Source organism: Haliotis rubra, unplaced genomic scaffold (assembly GCF_003918875.1).
Source record: "Haliotis rubra isolate DU_JTF1 unplaced genomic scaffold, ASM391887v1 Scf440, whole genome shotgun sequence".
NCBI lineage: Eukaryota > Metazoa > Mollusca > Gastropoda > Lepetellida > Haliotidae > Haliotis > Haliotis rubra.
In genome coordinates this window covers 308,348-324,599 of record NW_025767125.1, presented here as the reverse complement: position 1 = coordinate 324,599, position 16,252 = coordinate 308,348, and the positions used below count along the sequence as shown (strand labels likewise).

At 38.3% G+C, this 16,252-nt stretch overlaps 1 protein-coding gene across 2 annotated transcripts in view; it reads right to left on the bottom strand.

Moving 5' to 3' along the window:
- Nucleotides 1-4,938: 4,938 nt before the first annotated feature.
- LOC124289413 (potassium voltage-gated channel subfamily A member 1-like) overlaps nt 4,939-16,252 on the bottom strand; it is a 139,903-nt gene continuing 128,589 nt past the window's right edge. For both annotated transcript variants that reach the window (XM_046726034.1, XM_046726033.1), the window contains exon 4: nt 4,939-6,938. The gene's annotated coding sequence lies outside the window, so the exon portion shown is untranslated. The remainder of the gene's footprint in view (nt 6,939-16,252) is intronic.

The window sequence follows — 16,252 nt, the reverse complement described above, 5'->3', positions numbered from 1 at the left end:
ACCAAATCCATGAAATAATATATGGAAATAAGTAAAAAACAAACCTCAATTAGTCTTGTGGAAAGTGTCATCGACACATATGAGACTAGATATGGGTTCTACAAAAACTCAAACTAACCCTAAACAAGGTCAACAGTCTTGGTGTAAGTAAAGCAAATCTGTTACTTCATGATTGGACATAATGATCCATTATATTAATATGCACAAAGAAATCATGTTTAAGTAATCCTTTGCAATGCTAGCACAAATTTATTCCTTGGGAAGTGCCTTGCTTAACTTATTCTACTGCTATGAATGTTTACTAACATGATCGAAACATTTGTCAGTATATTGTCATAGCTACGCAAATCAATAACTCATTAACAGTCTGTAGAGTGTGGCTGATCAACAAGACATCAAAGTGGGACTGTGCCACTTCACTACAGGGAAGGAAGGTTGAATCTCTGGACTAGTTCACTCATATCCTGGGGGAGCAGGGAGTCATCACAGACTGGTAGATAGAGGGAGTGGAATACACTCATATCGCATGTGAGGAAGATAAACATAATATACACATCATATATCTCAATAAACAACCCAAATTAATTTCGGAACAAATTTAACAACTTTCCCACTGAGGGTACTGCAATAAAAGTACAGAAAAACAAACAAGTCTGTTTCTAAGCAACAGTAGCCTCCTCAGACCAGCCCAGTCTATTATTACTACATGACTACAATTTTATGAAAAATTCAAAACTAATTTTAACAAGAAATAACAAGAATAAATTTTCTGTTACAAAATCGAAAATTTTTGGTTCACAGTACAATTAATTTAACATAATTAAATTCTAATTGAATAATTCATATAGAAACGAACTGTGATGGCTTTTAGAATTAATTCAGTAATATGTAATAAATTGGAATATAAGATGTGTCGCTAAAAATTCAAAGCGCTGACAGTACTTTATCAATGAGAAGTATGGTGCCATCTTGTAGAAGCAAAAACAATGGTATAAGGTAAGTTATCAGTGGTGGTTTCCCATGCTGTAACATCTTGCCCACTGGGCAGCACTGGGATGGTCAAGGACTGCTGTATGTTGGGTGAAGCAGGCTCGTATTATGGCACTATAGTTATCTGGTGCCAGCATAGTCCTGTACTAGTATTGGCTGATAACAACTTTAGGACAGAAACATTTATCACACTAAAACAATAGAAAACCCCTACAAAGTGTCACTTGATAGACTATGTATAGAGAATTCTATCACCGTTACCTCCAATGTTGAACAACCTCTCGTTTTGTGTTGTGTTCAAGGGAAACCTACTTTACATGTAAACAACATTAGTTTTCTTGCATTCTTTATCACCATTTGTTTACCTTTAATAATCAAATGTGTTATTACATATGGATAAAGAAGAAACTAGTATTCATTGACTACTATTAAGATACCATCATGCTTCATATCACCAAACGCACTGTTATTCCAATGAGAGCGCCGTCATTTTCTTTGAGTTTATATTTGCATTGTTTAATCATCTCCATTCAATATTTACAAGAATGCAATTACAAACTGGTGGAAACCAGTTGCATATTCCTGGTTGCCATGGCTACCAATCTGCAAGGGCACAGGAGAGAGAATTCCCAAAACGAGAGGCTGTTCAATTGAGACTGTGACTGATGTTCATACAAAAGAACACAAAATGTCTCCTACATAAGTAGCAGAATATAGGCACGTATCACACGTCTCAGACTCAAGGCAGAATAGCAGTCATCTCCAAAACTCTCTAATCATTTAGGGACAGTAACAGGTTCCCATTTCACACCATATGTAACAAGTGACCTGACTTCTAGAAAAGCTAAGTCCATGTGGTGTTCTTGATCAGAAATGACAGAGAACTTCTAAAAAACCTAACCTTGAAAGCGTAAAGATAAATAACAATATTATATCTTGAAAAGTAAAGGCTCTGCAAATATTGCCTTAACAGAGGAAGTATAGGAGAAGGAGCAGAGGCACACTGTGCATCTATTTGAGAGGAAATATCAAAAATGCTCAGAGACATTTGTCTTATTCAAATAGAATAAAATAAAATTGATTCCTGTGTTCCAATTCCCAATTCATGCTCAAACAATAAAAATGCATTACGTCCAGAACTAAGACTTAGGGGAATGGACAATATGAGTTAGCTCACATAGCGACTTCGCAGGAAATCTTACACAGCTATATCAATTCTTTCATCAGTATTTAAAAGCCATTATGGTGTGAAATAATAAAAAGGAATAAATTAAGTTAATTCAGATGTTGTAACAGACTTTATGAAATCCTTATTCCAGTTTATTCTAAATTCTGAGAATTTCAGTTCCCAAAAATATTCTCTGAGCATTTTCTACGTGAAATGAAACAATTCTAAGTGAAATCTCCCTTCTTCTAATAACGGTCACATCAAGCAGAGAAGGTCTGCTACTATATCTCCAGATAAATTTGTAAAAACTTAACTTGTACATACATACTACATGGGAACATGAAGATATTACACCGTCATTCTTCAAGCAATGCTAAGTGAGTCTCAACGTAACAGTTCATCACTCAGTCCTTGTAAACAGTGGAAAAATAGGAGACACGAACCACCTCTGACAGGGCTGAATTCTCGTCTGTTGCCCGAATAGCTCTTGTTGGGACAATCTCATTCAAATCAGATCTTGGTTCTCTCTACTGTTACACAAACACCTAAGGTCATCCCGCTACAGGTCACGCCAGAACGACCTTTCATCTGACCAATCATAGCTTTGCATATGATATTGCGAAACTGGAAGTCTGGATGTGTTTTCTAATCACGCGACCATGAAAAGGTTAACATGAGGCTTTCAGAACCCCAGTCTTTACAACTGATTCTTAATGCAAGACATCATCTCTAATGCTTCAATATGACTTACATACGAAACAGAAGAGGCTTCCCAAAGCCGCTGGGAACAACTGCCTTATAAATTAGACATTCAGAAATCGATCAGACATTCCAGAATTTACTCTTTAGTTTTCATATTTTGAATCAAGAACTTTGTCCAAAACAGTTTCAAAGCACAGTGTACAATGGGGGTTACCATTTTGTAACTAGTTCCATAAAGCTCAAGAAAGCAGCATTCAGACTACATGTGGACTACCTGTTTAACATTTCATTTGCAAAAGGTTGTTCTGACATGACCTGAAGTGGGACGTCCCGAGATCTTTGGCATAGCAGTAGGAGGCTGAAGATTTGAATTTACTGAGATTCTTACATTGATAAAGAGGGATTCACAAAACAATGAAAATGAATGGATGTGCCTGTATGTTCATACGAAATAACAAAGTGTTTGAAATAGAAAGTAAAGATTTGATATTTTTCTCTTCTACTGTTCACAAGTACACGTACTCATTCACAGTGGGAACCAATCATCAACACTTGCACGAAGTAACCTTCAATTACTTGTCATGTTACAGCTGAAAGATATTGCGAAAAATATCTGAAGGCTTTATTGGTGTTTGTTCATGCATTAACTCACAAAATGGAATTATAATGTTTCATATGTTTGTATGTCCATGGAACCATGATCAAGCATTCCTAGTCTGTTTCCCACACCCTGGAGCATAAATAAAAATGATTTGGCAAGTAAAGATTGCCTCTGTTCCTGAAATTAAGCATGGCACTATTTGGATTCTATTTGGTTCTTCGTAGATATATTCTTGAAGCTAACTTTAGTTCTGGGACTAAATTGTATTCCCATGCCCATAAAAAGATTTTATCCAGTTCACTATCATATGATCCAGGCACAAATATTACTTACACAATATTTTCTTCTCCAGCATACAATTGTTGACATTCTTAAAGTATGCGTTTCATGATAATAAAACAAGCAGCCTTTTAATCACAATAGAACAAACTTTATGGATAACAACTTCTTTTTATTAATGAGTGCAACGTTTCGATACAGATTCTTGTACCGTTGTCAAGCATAACTTGCTTGACAACGGTACAAGAATCTGTATCGAAACGTTGCACTCACGAATAAAAAGAAGTTGTTATCCATAAAGTTTGTTCTATATTGTACTTCCCAACTTCTAAAATGCCACTCAAAGAAGTTAGCCTTTTAATCCATACGAAATATATAGTAACAATATCATCAACCAGTAAAAACTGAACATATAATTTACTGCTGAGCTATTGAAATGTAACTGCCCATATGCCGATATCAACGGTAATAGTGCATTAGAAAACTGACCTGTATGTTGTAAAAGCTTTATCTTCAGCATAAAAACCAATGTTCAGATTTTAAGTGCAATTTGTGTCCTCGTCATACTAACCTGATTTAAGTGTAAAAATATTAAAATTTATCACATCCTCAGAATTAAAAATTACTCTTAAAACAATGCAGGCATCATCCAGTTCTCATGGCAAGGAATCCCTCACAGTGTCCCTGAACTATTCCGGCACCTACAGACAGATAGCGCCGAGGCCAATATGGGTACTACTGGCCCATCATGAATACAAGGTCATGTGACATGCTACTTGTTGCCGGCGAGGTGAGCACACAGGTCTTTAGTGCAACCAGAAGGTGATGAAGCATAACCGCATGGATGCCGACGGTGACAGGTCTTACAGGCCTTGTTTGACGATCGCCTCACCAGAACTTGTTCCGGACTGGCTACACGGGAACGTTTTCCTGTTTGGCTATATTGTACTGGCTACAGAAACCTTGGACTGTCTACACAAGTATCTTATAAACTTGTGAAACACTGAACACAGCACCACCTACAGACAGCAGCCAAGGGGGATAACTCTATCTTTGTGCAGGTGGGAGAGGGCAAGAAATCTGCATAAATAAGCTGATATCACTGACATGCACATTCATGTAGAATACAGACAGTAGAGCTGTTACCTCTACTGGGAGGGTGTAAGGTGAAGGTCGAAGACATGAAGAGAGTTTAATCTGGTCAAAATGTGCTTTGAAATTCTTAGAGGGTAGCAGTTGCATTTAATATCATCCGTCAGGGATTTTTCAGTCAAATTGGCTTACATTAGCTAGATGTTTCCAGGTAATCATTACCAATGGCAACAGGTTTTTTAAGCAAAAGCCATTTTGGAAATGTGCCAAAGTATTCTTTTGTATGGCACATTGCAGGCTCTCTACGTACGGCTAGAAATTAAGTACGGCTGGAATGTTGAAATTGGAGAAATATGTACAGATCTGGTAGGAAATGAGGTGACACTATCACCAAAATTCATATGTATATATATACATATATATATCATTCATGAGTGAACCCAAGCTGCTGAATGCTACAAGACAATATACATAGCTCGGTGAAGTGGAGTGTCGCATGCAGTGGCTCAAGTTATCCCCCCTTGACTGGCATCGCTGCATACTACTACCTGCCAGACAGCTATCACCACTGGCTATGACTGTTCTAGGTATAGCATGCATTCTTGTAGAAATATCATAGAGTAGATGGCTCTAATTCGACCCTGCACAGTACGTGATGTCAGACAACATTGTCTACATGATGTACATATGTATAGCTAGGAGATCTGAAGGAGTGAGATAACAATGCATAGAGTCGTGCCTAGGGAGGCAGAGGACATTGGACACATGACGCATCCACTAGCTCCGCTACATACTATATTCCTGACCAATGATTCAATGTAACACACATTACCACCGTCAAGAAATAAACTCACTAGTCTATGTGTCTGCACTTTTCAAGAGGTTCATAAACTGTAATTAAACTGTTAATATGTAAAAATATGTAAAACAATAACAACGGTTTTCACAGTATACACATACACATGAATCGGAAAGAGCAAAACCAAGAGTCTCAATTGGCCAACAATGAAGGGAATTGAGCTACAGAATAATTTGGCTCACGTTAGTGTCCAACCTTAAGATATATAACCTAGAAATAAATGTTGCCATGACACCTGTATGAAACAGTGGAGAGCTAGCCTGGGGAATAACCCAGACTGGAAGTTCACACAGGTATATTATCACATTACCACCAGGATCATGCTGTCAATCTTTCCGCTTGTCTTTCTGTCCAGCCAGAGGTACTTGTGTCTGTCCACTGGCTATGCTTCAATCCGGGTGATTGCAGGGAATGGTATGGTATAAAGGCAGGACCGTTTTCACATCACACACCAAATAGCCCCATTATATACGGAACCGTATCCACACTCCTTGGGTATATACGTAACACACACTACTCCATAGGTGTTATTCAGATATATATATCCTGCCCTGTTTCACACATAACCATTCCAATTGGAAGAGACATTTTCACCCCACAACTGTATAACAGTGAAAATTTCCAGTGCGGAACCAAGGCTTGAAATCATATCAGCCTTGGATCATAATATCCTGTGCATATAGCTTGTCCCCCTGAGACTTGGTCAAGAAAATGAGAAAATTGCATAAAATCTGACTGATCATTGTTTAGCAGTCGACCCTCTGTATGCAGAGGGAGGAGCCCTCTGATTGGTTGACAGGGACACAGAAACCCACTGATTTGTTGGTTGGGACACAGAAACCCTCTGATTGGTTGTTGGGACATAGATCACCTCTGATTGGGTAATAGGGACACTGCAACCCCTCTGATTGGTTAATAGGGACACAGGAAACCCTCCTTTGGTTGTAACTGGTACACAACAACCCCTTTGTGGCTGTTGTCCTACTGGTTATAATCATCCATCGTAACACATAGCTTTGAAAACTGCCCACTGGTTGGATGTTGAGTCGATGCCTGAACTGTGATTGGTTGTTGTTTAATAGGCCATCTGATTGGTTGTTGCTGACTGGCTTGCCTCCCACTTGGTTGTTGTTGTTGACTGGCTGGCGTCCTGATTGGTGTTGCTGATGATCTGGCCATGTGATTGGTTGAGGGATGGGTGCCTGGAGATGTTCCTTGCCAATCTTTTGGTCATCTTGTCCATAATACTGTAAAAGAGATTAAGAGATGTCACCAACTGAATGCCATTATAAACAAATATCTAACACAATTTTTTTCAGAAGTCTTCCAGTTCTGGGACGCTATCCTCAAAACGTTTGTAGCACTATGCCATTCGTAAGCCAATGATTAAAGTATAGAGATACGATAGGTCGTAACGTTACGAACGCCTCCTTGAGGATCGGGACCCAGACTTACAACTGCTGGAATGTGAAATCCTGTTCACCTGAACTGTACTGATGTCACCTAAACTGTCCAGAGTAACAAATCTTTCCATTGATGAGTCAGAGTAATGTACCTTTGTACAAGTTGACAACAATAACAGATGGCTCACATACTGGTTGAATGTATTGCGTGTGCAACAGAACTAACATTGGTATGACAAGTTGAGCAATAAGACTGTCACGATTCACTCACATATTCGGTGAATCGAGACATATCCATTCATGAATTTAATTTGTTATTCACGATCACTTGAATAGAAAATTCCTGAATTTGTTAAAAGGTGTGTTTTTACTTGTATTGGGTATTATTTATCAAAATAAGATATGCAAAATGGAATACATCCTAGCCACACCATATGATTTCAAATCTCTTATATGTATGTATTTTGATGGTAATAGGGTCTCTGGACATTGTCATGATAAATTCATGCTGTCAACATGGTCTGGACTAACAACTAGTCTCTGAGATGAACATATTTTACAGAAAAAAAGCTCATAGTAAAAAAAAAAAAATATAATGAAAAGGAGCCCTGAGACTTTCTTCACTTCCTGAAGCTGTGGAAATCTAAATTTGCCACATTTTCTAGACTTGCGTGAGCTTTCTTGGATATATTTGCTTCAGGGTCTGTATGACAGACTAAACATGGTCCAAACATGTCTGATAATTATTTTGTTATTGTTTCACTGAAGTTATTGAATAACACATCAACTGCTGACTTGTTATTGTACCGGTATTCCTTATCCAATGTTTGAATTCAATATCCAATATTTGTGATACGGATCATATCAGCCTCTAAGTTGATTCGTTGCAGCCCTCGGGATCATTCCAAATTATTTAAATATTTTGACCTTGTGACATACACAATGGCCTTTAACTTCATACATGTAGTTTCATGACTATGGAGGCAACAGCACCTCAGTAACTTACAATGATACTACCATGTCTTACAATGGTGACCTTGACATGTGGCTGACCTTGACCAAAACCTTCAGTACACTTATGACATCAATGTTGGCAAATATATCATCCTCAAGTGCCTGCCTATGGAAGTATGCTTTGTAAAACAATGCTCTCAGTCACAATATGGTGTCTCCAGTGTATCTTATAGTACAATTCCAGGGTGGTTGGCCTGGACTCGATTCCCAACATAGGTACATTGTGTTAGCCCATTTCTGGTGTTGTGATATTGATAGAACATTGCTAAAGGCGCTGTAAAACCAAACTTACTCACTCACAATATGGTCACTGATTCAAATAATATTCCGATGTTATTACCAATGGTGGAGCGTAAACCATATGTTGATAGCAATTTCAGGTCTTTCTTAAAAAAGGTTATTAATTCATGGTGTCGATAAAAACATTATGTGAGAACAGGTACACACAGATGAGTCATGTATTTCACATAAATCACAGAAAATTATGGCTCAGGAAAACCAAAAAAAGTACAATATGACATTGTCTGACCTACACAACTTCAATTGATTTCTCCTTCTAATGGCACAATCTGACATATACGTTCTGTCATTGAAACGTGTTTTCAATGGAAAGCGGCCTAGCTTCAATATTTGACCTATAACAGCTGGCAATGCATTAGCAGCATACCCTGCAGTAATCAATACCCACAGTTCTTGATGCATTTTCAGATATATAACGTCTCTTCTGAACAACATAATCAACAGCAAAATCATGTGTACTCTTAACAAGGTAGTAAGTGAGAGTTTGGTTTTAACGCTTTTTAGCAATATTCCAGCAATATTACGGCGGGGGACACCAGAAATGGGCTTCACACATCGTACCCATGTGAGGAATCGAACCCGGGTCTATGGCGTGACGAGCGAACGCTTTAACCACTAGGCTACCCACTACCCTAACATGTTAGTGAGTTGATTTCAGTTGCATAAAGGTGTGTCTGCTTCATGTGAGCCTAGAGTGATGCAACAAACACACACATACTACATGGTGAGAAAGGTTCACAAAATTCTGAGAATTTGGGATTTTGCTCTCAGATATTTTCAGCTGATCCTGACATGGCAAAGGGAAATAACTCTATAAATCAGGAAATCAAACTGTGTCCAAACTTTTGGCAGTTCATTATTATTTAGGTTTTTCTTCTATGGAGTTACTTCAAGTTTTGGTGTACTGACCTACACCCTGTATAATAAAGCAGTCTTAGCGCAATGACTACTGTAAGCCTCTGTTGAAGTAGGGAAGTTACTATCACCTCAGCACCATGATCCTTTGCAGAACAGGGCCTAGGTCACACAAACCGCGGACAGATGAACTCAGAATCACAAAATCCCATTTCATTTCCATCCAACCCACAAAACTGTCTGTGCCCAAATCTTTTTCTTCCACCAGCCGAAACATGCTTTAGGCATCATTTAAACAAGATTTTACACATTACCATTCACACTTTTGTCAACTAAATTTACAAGAGTGAAAAATACTACACTAGCCTGGGTCCTCTGGCAAGAGCTTGAATGTACTTTTACTGACAAAATACAATTCATCTAAAGGACCTAATTGTGTTCGGCCATTTTCCCGCAGCAAACACTGCTGACGATGCATAAATGAACACATCTTGTGTGCGATGTATGAAGTGATCACTCACAGGATTACAGGCTGCGCTACAGGCTAGAATATATAATTACATTACCTATCAGCAAGAGACGGGACTGTATAATCATATTATCCATCACCCAATACTATCTAGAAGCGTCAGCCAGTGCCAGTCTCTGGGGTAGGTCCATTGAGTAGAGGTGCATTTAGAGGGGAGAGGAGAGAGTTTCAGATGATGTAAGTGAGCTGGGTTTAAGGATGCTTTGAAGAATATTTCAGTTAAATCATGAAATGCAAACGTAACAATTATTATTCCAATGACTGACTGACTGAGTTTGGTTTTTACGCCACTCTTAGCAATATTTCAGCAATATCACGACGGGGGGACACCAGAATTGGGCTTCACACATTGTGCCTATGTGGGGATGCGAATCGCTTTGACCACTCTTGGCGTGATGCCACTCTTAGCGGACGCTTGAACCACCAGGTTACCCCACCGCCCCTATTATTCCGGTAATACAACATGCACATGTATGGTGTGGACAAAATATTTATTTATAATATATATGTTGGTGTGCATAACCAGCACACCCTGACAAATCTGAGATAAAATGCCTCCTTAAATCACTGTGAAGCAGGTTTGAGACCTTGTGGTCCACCCATTGCAGCAATTTCTCTATGGTTCATACCAATTGAAAGACCTTGTCAAGGGTTTAATGTTAAAAATTTACACAAATATGCATTGTGTTTACACATCCTGCTCAAGATGTCAATCACTAGATTGTCTTGTCCAAACTTAAAATGAAGATATAAGTATTTAGCACTCAAAGATATAAGTATTTAGTACTCAAACAAAAAGTGTCAGTATTGCATTTTCATAATGAGTAATGATGTTCCTGACCTCTCCCACTCTCCCCAAAACGCATTGATTCAGCAAACACATATTTGTAGGTGCAATGCTAACGAGTGATGAAGTTCAATGGGCTTTAAAAAAAACAGGTAAAGTTCCAGTGAATGGCTTCCGTTCTGAAAGTTCTATGGCTTGCAAGCCATAACCAGATGAGACAAGGGAGAAGAACTTCAGAAAGTTTCTTAGTGTTATAACATTAAGGGAATATATCCAAACGAGTAAGTTACATTGTGTTCAATACAAGCACAGGGTTCAAGTAATTACATGCGCCATACCTGGTTAAGTAATAAAACATTGCTGGTGTTTCATAATGTATCAACAAGAGCCAGCGGAACACGCATGCCTTGAGACGCATTAGCTTAATGTACTGAGCACTCTGCTGGCCATGTGCATGCCACAGCATAGACACCCAACTCTAAACCATCACATGCTCAACTCCAAACCATCACATACTTCATGAGGCCTCTTCTACCATATTTCTAAAAGAATAGTTTCTATCTACAGCATTTCAGTTAATTTTTATGATATTTGATTAGGATGTTGAGGTAGCCTAGTGGTTAAAGTGTTAGCTCATCAAACTGGGTTTGATTCTTCTATCTATAGCATTTCAGTACATTTTTATGATATTCAATTAGGGATGGTGGGGTAGTCTAGCGGTTAAAGTGTTAGCTCATCAAACTGGGTTCGATTCCCACATGGGTAAAATGTGTGAAGCCGTTTCTAGTATTCCCCGCCATAATATTAATGGAATATTGATAAATCAGCATAACACTTCAAAAACTGACGGATTTGTTAAACACAACTAATAATGATCAGCAGTCTAACATTTCAAGGTTCTAAAACTATTATGTCTTTTAGTCTCTCCTCTGAACATCAAATTGGATTGGGCACATTTAATACATATTGTTGAAACTATTAAATATGAAACTAAGTCTTTGAAATGCGAATATACATCTTCTCAAGATATAAACCCGTTGTTCCTCAAGTTTCTATCACCCGTCTTCCATAACCGCCTGATATAATCAATGTATGGGTAATTACTAGTTACTGATAGATTGTCTGGTGTGTAACCAGAGCCGTTATGCTTGTGTTTGGGCAATCAATTAGACTAGCACAGTGAAATAAACCAACAATGTGGTAAATACTTGCCCAGCCTGCATTGGTTAAATGGCAGCTCGCTATTTCTGTCTGCCAATGTATTGATACAACGAGAACTGTAGCATCAACGTGCTCTATACCACCATTGCAACCATAATCAAATTTGGACTGACTGTACATGATAAATTGGCAATCTGTCGAACGACAAGCGGTCAATATGGGCCCCATTGTTGTGTATTTTCTCAATTAACAGTCCCCCCATACCCTTGACAGGAGCATCAGGAAGAAATTCTTCAATCCAACTTTAACATTTCTTCCAAAAACTTCAACCACTTTATCTGACTGGTCTCCTCACAATCTCGTTCTTTATCCAACCCACAAGAAAGTCTCCTCAAAATCTTTTCACATGTGTTTAAGTATCAGCAGTAAATAAATCTAAAGACAAAAAGATTTGAAAAAGCTCAATTCAAATCAAAATTTGAGTACCAAAACAATCACTTCGGTATTCAAGTGTGCCGAAAGTTTAGTCCAGTGCAAATATCATACATACTTGATATGGATGTGCAACTTCTATATTATTTACACAAGACGTTTCTGGGCTAATACTTGCCCCTTCATCAGGTAAATGATGAAGGGGCATCATTGACCTGATGAAGGGGCAAGTATTGGCCCAGAAACGTCGTGTGTAAATAATAAAGAAGTTGCACATCCATATCAAGTGTGTTGCATTACCCTACCAACTTCTAAATGCCTATCAAGCAAAAGAAAGTAGCAAAAAAGTACATAAATAGGATGACCGGAAAAATATGATGCCATTTTGTCTGTAAATTAAGCCATATCTGACCACTACATAAAATTTCAACATTTGATGCTGGGAACTGCATCCTTTCCAAGATTTCTTGATTAAACCCCTTAAGTTCAGTGAACCATTTCTGACCACCATGCGGAGTTCCAACATTTGAGGTTAGGAACTGCATCCTTTCCTTGATTAAACCCCAGAAATTTGGGAAAACCATATCTGACCACCATGTAGAGTTGCAAAATTTGCACATCTTTTCCTCGATTTCTTGATTAAACCCCTGAAATACTACGAAGTAATATCCAGATGATTAATACACAAATATTTCGTGGAGATGGACCATTGCCTAAAGAGTAGAAGCATCAGCTGGAACAGTCACATGTATGCAAATGCTCAAGGGAAGCACTTAAGAATATCAGGGACACAAAATACCTCAAACACAAACCAATTAAAAATAATATGCCAAATCAAAATAACAAGCTAACATCGAGATCTGGCTACACTTGAGAAATCAATAATCGTCTTCATCTGCAATTACAATTCTTGAAACAAGTCACCCTAAGAACCTCCACATTTCCCATCCCTCTCAGCATGGTCCCAGTAACACCGCACACACATTAGAGGAGGTATGCAGGATAAATGCGTATCATGGCCATCCTGCTGCTACAGTCAAGAGATGGGCGGATGCCACTGCACATGGTCCTGCTGCTTCTAGCCTCTGTTTGGTGGATGCCATTACGGAGGGTTACAGAGCCATCTGGTGACCAGAACTCAGTAGGGACTGCCCACAGAGAGTGCCTGCAGGGGCTGCTCTACTGAATTATGCAATGTCTTGGCTCCAGATTATCATTGTCAGTCATGGCAGATTCACCTGGACGGGTTGTTTGTTCAGTGCTTGCTTCAATTCTCAAGTAACATGCTTAGGCTGGCATCAGCGTAAGGCATACGCAGGTTATCACCATAGTCTGATCTTGATATTTCTGTGTTTGCTTTGGTTATTCCAATGTCATTGATCCTGGAAATTTGCTGCGATGCTTTTCTACTTTTGGGGGGGCTCTGCATGATCCTTTTCAATTATTTCAGTATAAGTTTTTGTGGAAGCCACGTGTGAGGGCCCATACACCACAGCTAAGCCTTGTCGCTAATGAACTGATTATGTGAACAGAGAATTGTTATGGCGATACATGAAAGAAATACATATTATTGACATTCAGAACATGGCTCCTTAGTACTGATCATTATATAAACTCCCTTACTTCACAAACACTCCGACCAAAGCCCTCTAACGTTGATCTCTGGTGATCTCAAATTTTCATGTTTACTGTTCTGGGTTAGCAAGAGTGTTCTGTATGCAGACAAGTACCAGGGCCCTTATTCTCGAAAAGTTCGTAGCCCTAAGAATTCTTAACTTTGATCGTAGCCAATGTGTTAAGAATGGGCTTAAAAAGTTCATAGGGTTACGAACGTTTTCGAAAATAGCTAGCCAGGTTATTTTTGTCCTGAGAATACTACAAATCATATGAACAAGGGTTTTAGACTTAGTCTAATGGTACTAAAGAACATTCCTAAACTTAGAAATGACAAAGAAAGGAACAAAAATCATAAAAATCAAATCATAAACCTTCAATTAAATCCTGTAAACTTAACAATATGGACTTTAACACAAGCATCCTGATGTCCTTGTTTATCTTAACAGGATGAAAACATCATTGTAAGACTTTTTTGACTGGCATACTGGAAGTTGAGGAGATGAAGAATGAGAATAATATTTATGGATATACAACTTCTTTATTCTGTATAGACAACGACATTAGAATCTATGTCACAATGTCGCCTATACAGAATAAAGAAGTTGTATATCCATAAAATTGTCCTCATTCTTCACCACTGTAAGAGTCAAAAGAATCAGTTCTTCTGATATCAAGATTCACTGACAAGGAAGTTTGACCTTTCAAAGAAAGCCATATCTAGAGACAGTCAATAGTTTAAAATTAATATATAACCACCTGTCATTTATGGGTTTAAGAGCGTAAGAATAGAAACCGAGTCTCTTTAAGTGAAAGGGCAAGACAAACCTCTGTACATAACTATGGATGTTGAAAGACCTTGGAAACTAATTAGCTCTCAAATTGGCCTTTACTCTCCAGGGTACGGACAATACAATAAATATTTATGAAAACGATAATTTAAAAAATATAATTCATAGCAGTAATTTTCTAACTCAGTCTTCATAACCATCTTCCAGTAGAGCCACTAAAATCCCAATCGTGTACTTTCATTTGCTTGTGAGAAAAGTCACACTACTGCAGACACTATACACAGATTAAATCCAAGGTTCAAGGGCCAGAACTGTGTAAAAACTACTTCATGGTACCAGTCTAGGTACCATTTGGGATCATGACCGGTCCCATCAGTATATAATAATCATTTCGTCAAGTTAAAAATGTCGACAATTTGTCCACATTAGTGAGTGAGAGTGAGTTTGGTTTTACACCACTTTTAATAATATTCGGCAATATCCTTGCTGGGGACACCAGAAATGGGCTTCACACATTGTACCCATGTGGGGAATCGAACCTGGGTCTTCAGCATGACAAGCGGGCGCTTTAACCACAAGGCTACCCCACCACCCCCTCCCAAGCCAAAGCCCACTTTAAGATATGAATGGAGCTTGTAAATAATATCAGTATTCTTTGAATGCACATGATTTGTTTCAGCACCTAACATGTGAATTTTGTGCACAAAGATAATACTGCAACACTCTTTACTAACAATGAGTTAGACCTCGCTGGTCATATCTGACTTGTTCGCAGAGCAGCTATAATATACATTTGCTGGACATTGAAAATAACATCAAATTTCCTTCTAACAGACAAGTAGCTGTGTCTACAGTATCCTTGTAACATAATAGCTAATAACAGCCCCATTCGATCTTTACAAATATTGTAATATTCTAACCTGAAGTCACTGACAAAATTGCAAGAGTTGAATGTTGTCTATTTACTAATCCCCAAATGATTCAGATTTTTCATTACTGTTTCAGCACATGTCTGTATCCATTTAGCTTCTTCCAAAGAGGAACATTTTTCTTCTAAAGCGTACCATCAAGATCACATATCTGGGTTAATTAACAAACCATTGATCTTCAAGTCATGGGTATCTATGTGCAAACAATTTCTCCCATGGCTGCTACATCGACAAATCAATGGCGTAGCCTCCCAACTTACATGGTACTCTGCCCAGGCCAAAATAGCTTCCACCAATCTTTTAGCCAATCGTATTGATCTTCTAAATCTACCATTTCACAGACTCGAGAATGCAAATAGTACGATATATTCTGATGCAAAATAATCTTGCTGTAAGCCAGAGCTACTAATCAACTAATACTACATTATTGGAGCTGCTCTGTACGAACACAAACATACATGCCGAGGCTATTCTGACAACTAGTATTCTCGTGTCTAATTTCATACGAAATCAATATTTCACACTGCCAGATCCATGGTGCTGTGTTGCTCACGATTATTTCGTTAATGCTGTGACTCGCTAAATTTGCTGTAACTAATTGCCTGATTGCTTGCAAAGATCATACACCTTTTAAATTTGCTCATTTACACAAACCATTTCAGGGCCTGGAAGCAATATTCAATATCCACGACCCAAGAAACGAGGACATTTCATTGCCTTCTATTCAATCACTTTACCAACATATA